Below are 11,192 nucleotides of genomic sequence, written 5' to 3'. Positions count from 1 at the left end.
ATTAAAAAAGGAAGGGCGGCATTTTGACATGGTAATAAGAAGAAATTCTTCAATTAGCAGGAAAAGAAGGTTGCGTGACATAAAGTTTAACCGCATGCTAAAAAAAGCTTATAGAAAGCTAGAAGGAAATGAGATCCAACCAAGCCAATTCCTAAAAAAAATTATATTTTTTAAAATGGTTCATTAACAAGTCTGTTACTAGTTGGGTTTAATTTCCTTCTAGAATAAAATAACGCTTATAAGTAGTGGTTTTAAAAGTTAACCCTTATCTTGGCGTTGTAACACCCGTGATACATGGAACATTAACCCTTAAATGCATGATTTTTTCTTTTTGTCCGAAATTTATACATTATCACATAATTGTTTGCCGATTCTAGAAAAAATAGTAGAAAAAAATATAACTTCGATTTTCACTCCGAAATCAGTGTTAGAAGTTGAATTGGCTAAATCATATTTATGTAAATATGTAATTTTCAGTAATATATAAATGAAATTTTTACTACCATTAGAAAGGTACACTATTTGTGATATACCTATGATAAAGTTTTTAAATATAACATAACATTATTACATACCCCGAAAGAACCGTCCAAAATCACATACTAAAAATTATCAACTTGTGGATTTTTCCAAGTTTGCCGACTTTTCGTCTTAAAAAGAATGTAATTTTTATAAATTAAAAATATTGCGTAAATTTAACCCTTAAATCATCACCCTATTACTTGACGTTTGGTATAAAGGTGCGTTCAAGAACGTAAGCCTTTTTATTTTAAAACTGAGCTGTCTAATGGTTTGTAGACATTTGGCAACACTATGCATTTAAGGGTTAAAAAATCTAGCAGGTTCACTTTATTACTTATTAAAATATTTCTGCTATAAATATGTCGAACTTCCCTCATTTATTATAGCAAAAATAATACATATTAGGATTTATATAGTGATCGTATTTAAAAACATTTAACACACAGAATATTTACATGAAACTGTTATGTATCATATTTGATACATTGCCAAGAACTCAGAAAAGTACATGTGTATTACATTTAATACATTGCCAAGTTGTAGACAAAATAGGTGTACCTACATGATACATTTTAATTTTTATTGTTTTATACTTTTGGGGAGTTGCAATACCTACAACTATGTACATGTTTTAAATATGTTATATTAGTTATCATACTATATTTAGTTAGTGAACTTACATTTTTAAAGTAATAGATATATAAACTGTATATTCGTAGACCGTAGCGCGGCAAATTTTGTTTATGGCAAAAAATGTCCCCTAAGTTATAAAAAAACGTATTTTTTACTATTTTAATTATTTGTATACTCTCCCTATTTCACATATTTTTTGTTAACGTGTTTCTTTTTATTATTAACCGACTTCCAAATCCCAAAGGAGGAGGTTATCAATTCGGTTGTATTTTTTTTTTATTTTTATTTTTTTTATTTTTTTTATTTTTTATGTTTGTTACTCCATATCTCCGTCATTACTGGACCGATTTTGAAAATTATTTTTTTGATTGAATGTATATGCATACAGATTGGTCCCGTTTCTGTCAAAACCCAGTTCTGATGATGGGTTCCATGAGGAATCGAGGGAACTCCTCAAATCTTAAAGGCACACATATAGTGATTTTTGGGTTTTTATCATCAAATCAAGCATATACATCCAAAAGAGTGACATTTGATGAAGTGGAACTGCTGATGATGATCAGAACGGAACTCCTCAACGACGCATAGTTCACGGTTGGCGATTTGTCCTCTTCGTTATGTTTGTTAAGCAAGTTCAGTTTTTAATGCACATTTTTGTCAAGCTCGAGTTCTGATGATGGGATCCATGAGGAATCGAGAGAACTCCTCAAATCTTAAAGGCATGCGTATAGAGATTTTTGTATTTACATCAGAAAATTAAGCATTTTCATTAAAAACTGTCGCATTTGATGAAGTGGAACTGCTGATGATGATCAGAACAGAACTCTTCAACGACGCATAGTTCACGTTTCGAGATTTTTCCTCTTCGTTATGTTTGTTAAGCAAGTTCAGTTTTTAATGCACATTTTTGTCAAGCTCGAGTTCTGATGATGGGATCCATAAGGAATCGAGGGAACTCCTCAAATATTAAAGGCATGCGTATAGAGATTTTTGTATTTACATCAGAAAATTAAGCATTTTCATTAAAAACTGTCGCATTTGATGAAGTGGAACTGCTGATGATGATCAGAACAGAACTCTTCAACGACGCATAGTTCACGTTTGGCGATTTTTCCTCTTCGTTATGTTTGTTAAGCAAGTTAAGTTTTTAAGCCACATTTTTGTCAATCTCGAGTTCTGATGATGGGATCCATAAGGAATCGAGGGAACTCCTCAAATATTAAAGGCATACGCATAGATTTTTTTGTATTTTCATCATAAAATCAAGCATTTACATTAAAAACTGTCGCATTTGATGAAATGGAACTGCTGATGATGACCAGAATAGAACTCTTCAACAACGCATAGTACACATTTGGTGATTACGAATTTCGATTTTGACTTGGACTGGGTCCCGGACTCGGACCCAGAACTGGACTCATACCCGGATCCGGTTCGGACCCGGACCCGGACCTGGACTCGAACCCGGGCTCGGACCCGGACTCGGACCCGGACTCGGACCCGGACTCAGACCCGGACCTTGACCCGGAAAACCACTAGGATACCTTAACTAAATAAACCACTATGATTACCTACCATAAAATGTGTAAGTATATAAGTATGATGATGCCAATCTTACTAGCCCCTCCCGCTTAAACCCCCGTACACCGCACCGCATGGGCCGTTAAGTGGGTTAGGTTAGGTTTGAACTGCGATCCTCACAGAACTGAACTGCTATCAGAGAAGTGGGTTAGGTTAGGCTAGAACTACGACCCTTACAGAAGCGAAATGCTAGTAGAAAAGTGGGTGGTTTTACCTCCTTTTCTACATAGTGTACCATCTACAATAATCTTTCACCGGCCCCCATAGAAGTCGGTTTTTTTTTTCTTAAAAATTATTTCTACGGAATTCATATTCTAAAAAGTTAGCAACTAGTTTGTCGAGGGATTGGCATTGTATTAAATATGATACTTTATGATTTTTCGAAACTGGAAAACACGGATTTTTTTTTTCATTATTTTTCAATAGTCTAATATGGTCAATAGATGACAAAAAACTAAAAAAAAATTAAAATATTTTGAGCCTTGCCAAGACAAGGGTGGAAGTGTACAACATATCACGGGTTAACACCCGTAACCAAAGCCAAGAGAAGGGCCTAAGTGTAGGATTGTTTTTTTTTGTTGATGTTAAGATACATGTTAAGTTGTGTTTTGTTAAAATAAGTAAACAGTTTTGCCAAAATGAGAGTTTTCTTACAACAACGCTGCTTTACGATTGTATATTAATTAGCTCTAACCTCTTATAAAAACGGCTACAAATATAATGACCACCAAAAACCATTTGCTATCGCTCTTAAACCGTTATTAATTTCGTTCGTACAAATACCGGTTTATTACGGTAACGTTTTTGTAAAAGAACAAATTAATTTCGGTAACCGATATTCCCGAAGAACGGAATTATAACGTTCTTCCCTAAGAACGGAATTATTTTGTTCTCCAAACCATTATTATTCTGTTCTGAGCCGCGCGCCTAATGGCTCCTCTACACGATGGACCAACGTCGGCCACTCCAAGGGACGCATTTATGCGTTAGAGGGAGCAAGTGATATTGCTATCTCATTCTGCCGCATGGCTGCGTCCCTTGGAGTGGCCGGCGTTAGCCCATCGTATAGAGGGCCATTTTCACTTAATTGAACACCTTTAACGGCCGGTTAGCAATCGCTACAAAACTGATGGTCAATGTCAAATCCCATACATTTTGTCAGGAATGTAACGGTTAGACGTTACTGAAACACGACTTAAGTCGCGCTTAACTTTTACAAGTAAAATGAATATGCCCAGAGGAGTCATAAAGGAGCAAAGCATGTGCCGCCGTTTTCCTTTGTAGAAGCCGACACAGAACTGCTCTCTCTTTCCCACACGAAGATAATTCGTATTTTTGTTTCGTTCGGTTAGCCATTTGACATTGCCACGTGCCACGTGGTCTAGGTGCCAGCCGGCACGGCACTGAGGATTGCTTTGATTACTTGAGTTGTAACTTTCGGGAGTGTAAAACTGTAAGTGTTAAGATTCGTCTCAACAAGATCTTTGACACTAGGTGATACTCAGGGTCTGATGATGAAGCCGGAAGGTTGCCACGGCTACTTACCAATCCACGATGTACTGAACTACTTACCATGATGACTGGTCTGGCCTAGTGGGTAGTGACCCTGCCCGTGTAGCCAATGGTCCTGCGTTCAAATACCGATAAGGGCATTTATTTGTGTGATGAGCGCAGATAATTTTGTTCCTGAGTCATGGATGTTTTCTATATATTTAAGTACATATTTGTATATAACATATATCGTTGTCTGGGTACCTACAACACAAGCCTTCTTCAGCTTACCGTGGGATTTAGTCAATTTGTGTATATATTTATTTAATATTTATATTTACTTAGTGTTTACGAAAAAAGGGTTAACTGCGTATAGGACAAACTGCTTTTAAGGCGAGCAGCGATTATGTCAAAATGCTTATATGGCGAACTCCGATTGGGACCAACTGCTACTAAGCCAATTCGCTGTTGGTCCGGATTTTAGGGCAAATTGCGTATTGGACTAAACGCTTATGGACAAACAGCGACCTGGACCAAATGCGAGCCAGACGAACGGCTAACAAATCGCAAAATCAGAGCAACCTCACGCCTCTAAACTCACTCACACTTCGCCTAAATTGGCATATGAACCTCAAGTATTACCATATATATGTATATTGTATTTAATAATGATACGTTAGCTTTATATAACCATATTCATTATTTTTATATTTCTAGTCAAGACTGGAGACAGAGAGTATGTTAATAGAGGAAAAGCAAAATTCCAATACAAAAATCAACATGGATTATACAAAATGCAAGTATCTAAACTTTATGTATAATATACTTATCAATGATAATTAATAAAACAATATTGTTCTCAAATGTCTTTTTGATATCCCTTATAGAATTCATCCACACTTGCGGGACCTGTTTCAAACAAACAACCTTTAACATTCGAATCAGATGAACAGTGCGATTCTTTCGATAGTCCGCTTCTTTTACAACAAGTGAGAGCATTAATTTAATAGGTAGTCATATACGTTAGAAAACTACGAAAGAAATTGAGGACTTCCAACCAAAAAATCAGACGACTACAATCCAGGAATAAATCTTTAAAGGACATTCTCAAAAATTTAAAGGAATAGTACATTACTACAGAGGCCGGGACGAAAGGGGTTGCCGGCCGAAGACATATAGACGGCCGAGCGAAGCGAGGCCGGATAGGTCTGAGCGCGGGCAACCCCATTTCCCGCCGAGGTATGTATAGTGCTTTTCTCAAACATGCAATGAAATAAATAAAATAAAAAATCCACGAAACCCAAGTTGTATTTATAGAAAAAACTAAAAGTAAACTACACCCAAAATATAACCAACACGTACCTATATCATTATCACGCGTATGTTTTACACGAGTCGTGCATTTTTACTACCCGTATATTTTCATGTATCTTTGATTTTTTCGCCTTGTATCCGTCTGTCGTTTTCGTCACATAAGTTTACATAGTCTTTTATGTTGATATCATGTTTCACATACATCGTTGCTTTATGCATGGAGTAAATAAGTATAATTTCCACAGTGTTGACGAATTTGTAGTTACATTCTGTAACTACAAATTCAAAAACTGTTTCTAATAAACTGTAATAGTAGTTTATGTGACTGCTACATAATGAGAGGCATTAAAATACGAGTGTGGGTTTAAGAAACGAACGTTAGTGAGTTTATTAATAAGATCACACGAGTGTTTTAATGCCTAATTATGTACAGTTACATACACTACTTTATCTAAACACATACTTAAAACTAACTAAAAGATAAACTGTACGTCAAATTGTGGTGAATGAAAACTTTTTTCACGCATGTCACACATCCTTAGTTTTTTTTTAATTCTAGACAAAAGAATGAAGTCCCTATTCTCATGTCACTCGAGATCAAATGTCGTGCGGTTTATATTAAAAAAACATACTAAATTGACGTTTCGTATCGATAACTGTTTTAATATCTATGGATACTAGAATAGAGACCTACTTGAGTTTTGACTGCTGTTCCAAATTTAAACTCATAACCTACAAAAATCTATAACGTTATGTACATTAAAGTACAAATTTTCCTACTACCACAGATAAGAAAGTTCTCATAGTAAAATTGGTTGTAATAAAGCTTGTCATTTCCTACGGTTTCTGAACGTATTATAGAGCACTAATGACATGTGTGTAGATAAACCATTTTTCTTAGTTTCTCAAATAATAAAATTGTCTTTGACTTGGCGGCAGAGGCAGCAAGTTATTTAAAATCAATTCTGCTTACGCTGCAAATTCCAACCCCTACGGTTACAATTCATATTAATATCATTATTTCGTCGGAACTCATATCAAAGTAGAAAAATCAACAACGCACCATAAATCCAATAAAACAGAATGAATATTTTTCAACTTTACCTCCATAACAATTTAAAAAATATAACTACGCGTGTTTGAGTAGACCTTTTTACCGCTAATTTAGGCATGATCTTCAGCTTAGCAGGCCTAGGCCGGCAAAGTCCTCTTTTTTAATTTTCATTTCACAGATATTTGTGACACAGCATCCTGGCATTCATCCATTAAAAAAAACTAGAGGCAGTATTTGCTATAAGGTTCGTAATGACATTCTGCCACTACCCCTATAAAAAAAAACAAAAAACAATGTTTGCTATAATTTGCAGTTTTATTTGTATAAAATTAACATGAACTTAATAAATAATACATTCTATAATTTTAAATTATAAATTTAACTACACAAATAAAAACATTTAAAATATTTCATACGTTTAGATGAAACATTTAAAATATTTCATACGTTTAGATGAAATATTTTAAATGTTTTTATTTGTGTAGTTAAATTTATAATTTAAAATTATAGAATGTATTATTTATTAAGTTCATGTTAATTTTATACAAATAAAACTGCAAATTATAGCAAACATTGTTTTTCGTTTTTTTTTATAGGGGTAGTGGCAGAATGTCATTACGAACCTTATAGCAAATACTGCCTCTAGTTTTTTTTAATGGATGAATGCCAGGATGCTGTGTCACAAATATCTGTGAAATGAAAATTAAAAAAGAGGACTTTGCCGGCCTAGGCCTGCTAAGCTGAAGATCATGCCTAAATTAATTCAGATTTATTGAACAGTAAATTCAATCAATTACTGCCCCGGACACGTAAAAACGGCCCTCCTGAGAAATGCCCGCAAGATGTGTATGAAATTCCATTAACGACCTTTTGTCCTAGCCGCACCTGAAACGTCATACTTCGCAGCCTATTATAAGGAACATTACATCAATATTTCATTGCATGTTTGAGAAAAATAATTTAATAGACACCGATTTATTTGGTTATTGAATGAAGACATCGTTGCAGTAATTTTTTTAATAATTACAATAGAAAAAAAATGAAAAAGAACATCAAATATGGAGTATAATGGATGTTCTTTTTTAACTTTTTTCTATTGTAATTATTAAAAAAATTCGTCTTAAAAAATATTGTCTCACGTTAAACTATTACTCCCCAAAAGCATACAATTACTTAAGAGATTCATTTAATACGTGTCTTCCTCATCGAAAAACTCTAAGTAAGTATGGCAATTTGAAAGGAGATCCAGGATTTACAGAAGAATCTTTTAAAGCCTTGAAAGCAAAATCACAAGTGAGCGAACACAGACCTCTTTGCTCGTTGATCTTCGATGAGGTTGCGATTAGGCCTCAACCTATTTGGCAAGGAAAAAAATATTGGTTTGGAGGACATGGGCAAAGAGCATATAATCACTACGTTTTAAGAGTCGGCACTCTCGAACAATCCTCGAACCGAATTATGAACGTACATATCCCAACACACCAAATACAGGCTTAAAGATCTCGCATCCAGGCCATAATTGTTAAAAAAAAAAACCACACACAATACTACCAACACAAAAAAAAACAACGCTAGGGCTCGACACCTCCAGTACCTACTGTTTATCGATATCGATAAATGTGCGATACGTGCTGCTGTATTTACCTACTGTACTACTGTAACAGTACATTTTGAGAATCACGTGGATTAATAAAATAAAAGAACATTATATATATATATTTTTTTATTTTACATGATAAAAATAACATACTTTATTATTCAAGTAGGCATATTACAATATGCTGAATTCGCGCGCATTCTTTTTTAATCCGGTCCCTTTTTATTGAAGGCACTGGATGGAGAATGATTTCCACAAATGAACTTGTTTCCATTCAGCTTTTGAATAGGTAAATAAATACGCCAAATCCTCATTTCCTTTTCCTCAGCTTTGCCCATAATCGACATCTGAAATAAAGAGATTATCGATAAATTGGTCGTACACTATTCGTGTCATAGGTTACTTAGTTTTTTACTTAAAAATACTTTATTCACAAAATATTTTCGTTTTAATCATGGATTGTAAACGACTAAAACTAATTAAATTAGTAACTGTTAACGACTCAAAGTAAAAAATGAAAATATTGCATACAAACATCAGTTTACCGACCTGTTCGGATCAAGTGGAAATTTGGCCAAAAATGCGTCAGTAGTTAGTCTTCTTACACACCCACTACAAAGTTCACATTTCCTTAAAGATTTGGCCCCCATTTAAATAACAGCTAAAGTTATTTTACCAATTACAATAAAAAATAACCACGTATTTCCACGTTCACGACAATTCAAATGACGTTTGACGTTTTACTACCAATCATACCAACCTAAAGAAAAGTAAGTATAATACGTCTATGTTAAAAGCAAGTATGGTATGTGCCACCAAAATGCAACAGCAGTCAGTTTTAATTCGATAAGATTATTTCTATGCCTCAATGTTGGTAACAAGTACGTTCTTAATTTATCAAAGTATGGGGTGTCGATGGGCTGGACATGGGTACAGGTCCAAAAGATGGGGCTCCTCTCGCGACACAAGCATTAGTATTTCTGATTGTAGGAATTAATAACAGATTTAAACTTCCCCTGGGATACTTTTTAAGTAATTCATTTACAGGGGACCAGAAATCAAATTTGATTAAACTATACTGTCGTAAATAGCTATTAGGGTCATGCATGTGTTAAATTAGTCTTTACGTTTAGGTTGCTATTTTTACTTTTGTATATCATGTTTTACTTTGTGCTCGTATATTATGTCAAATGAATTGCGTGGAATGTTTTATATCTAGTTATAAGTCTAGGATTCATGCTCCTTTCATACGTGCTTAATATTGTATCTATTTATAAGTCTAGGATTCGTGCTCCTTTCATACGTGCTTATAATTAACGAGATTGACAGAAATAAATAAAACTCACTCTGCATATAATGCCCACTAGTTCAGAGATACAAATCGCCCGGCCATTCCTATATAAACCCGCGCCATTTGTAGCATATTCAGAGAACTCAGAGAGCTTAACTCTATCACTTGCCTGAACACTCTCCAGTAAATAAACTCAGATATATGTGTTTTTATTTCACACAACACATATTCCGGTAAATGGAGGTATAGCGGACTTCGAGACAGCACGACGGCCAGCGCGTTCCAGCGGCGAGTTTCTACGCTTCACCCAACGAACCCCTCATCACGAAAAGTTACAGTCTACACTCCACAGTTTGGTCCTTTTGAAGCCGGATGAAGATAGAAAAACGTACGCGCTGAGTTTCAAGCGACATAGCTTAATTCAGAATCAAGAAAGAAACACGTACGCGCTGAGTTTCAAGCGACATTGCTTAACTCAGACGGCAAGAAAGAAACAAGTACGCGCTGAGTTTTAAGCGACATTGCTTGACTCAGACGGCAAGACTGAATAAAGAACGCGCTGGGCCTAGAGGTTCGCTTCGGCTCAGACCCAACCCCAATACCTTTCCGTACCCATTTACCGGCTTGCCGGTCGGACCGTGCAGCGTGTAGGTCGTCCTCCGCTCACGTGTCCTGGCAACTTTCGTTGCATGTGTCACATGGTTGATACCCACACACTGCTTTCGAACGTTTTAGGCATAGCACTTTGCCATTGCGGGAGATTCAGTGCCACGAGGGATCCACGCTACGCTTAGGGCCTGACGTTACGCTCAGTAACGGTCAGTCATAGATATAGGCAGGTCAAGTTAGGGACCCCCGCGTGTGTTAAGTGAAGTGAAGTGGTTCCAGCCAGAAAGATGTCCGAAAAGGAAGCAAGGAGCCTACGACCACGCACCAAGGGCCCGCCTGCGCCCGCAGCCAACATGGACACCCCTACCCCCTCGTCCGGTAAGACTACGTCCGGCGAGACAAATACGTGGAGCAAGGGCACCAGTGGCAACCCGAATACTACCGGTGGAAACGAGTCGGTACACTCGGAAACGTTAGACGCCACGGTAGTAAATCGTAGTAGATTAGGTACGCTAGTGAATAAAGACATCGATGCGCCGCCATCGCCGTCGCGGGCGCCGTCTAATCGCGATTCACATAAAAGTCGCAAATCGGTTAGGGAACGCGATAAACAATTGGCCGTGCTAATGGCCGAGCTCGAGGTTCGTAAAGCCCGTCTAGCCGTTGCTAAGACAGAGTCCGACACTGCAAATGTACGGCTGCAGATTGCGCAATTGAAGGCGCAGTCTGTCGGCAGCAGTGACGCGACCGTCGAAGCTACTAAGACAAAGTCCGACACTGCAAATTTACGGCTGCAGGTTGCGCAACTGAAGGCGCAGTCTGTCGGCAGCAGTGACGCGACCGTCGAAGAACGGACTAGAAGTTGGGTAGAACGACAAGCTAGGTTACAGCACGAGATCGCAAAGGAAAACGTTAAAATCCCGCCGCCGAAAGAGACCGCGCAAACGCAACCGCCGCCGCGTGCAGCCGTCGATCGGGCTAGCAGACCACCCCCGCGCATTGTAGAGGTACCGCACGGTACCTACGCGCCAATGTACCATAAACCGCCGGAATTGCCTACATTCGGCGGAGATATCACCGAGTGGATATCATTTAGGGCA

The sequence above is a fragment of the Cydia fagiglandana genome, chromosome Z (assembly GCF_963556715.1).
Source record: "Cydia fagiglandana chromosome Z, ilCydFagi1.1, whole genome shotgun sequence".
Taxonomy (NCBI): domain Eukaryota; kingdom Metazoa; phylum Arthropoda; class Insecta; order Lepidoptera; family Tortricidae; genus Cydia; species Cydia fagiglandana.
The sequence above is the reverse complement of the archived record's forward strand: the minus strand, read 5'-3'. Positions refer to the sequence as shown.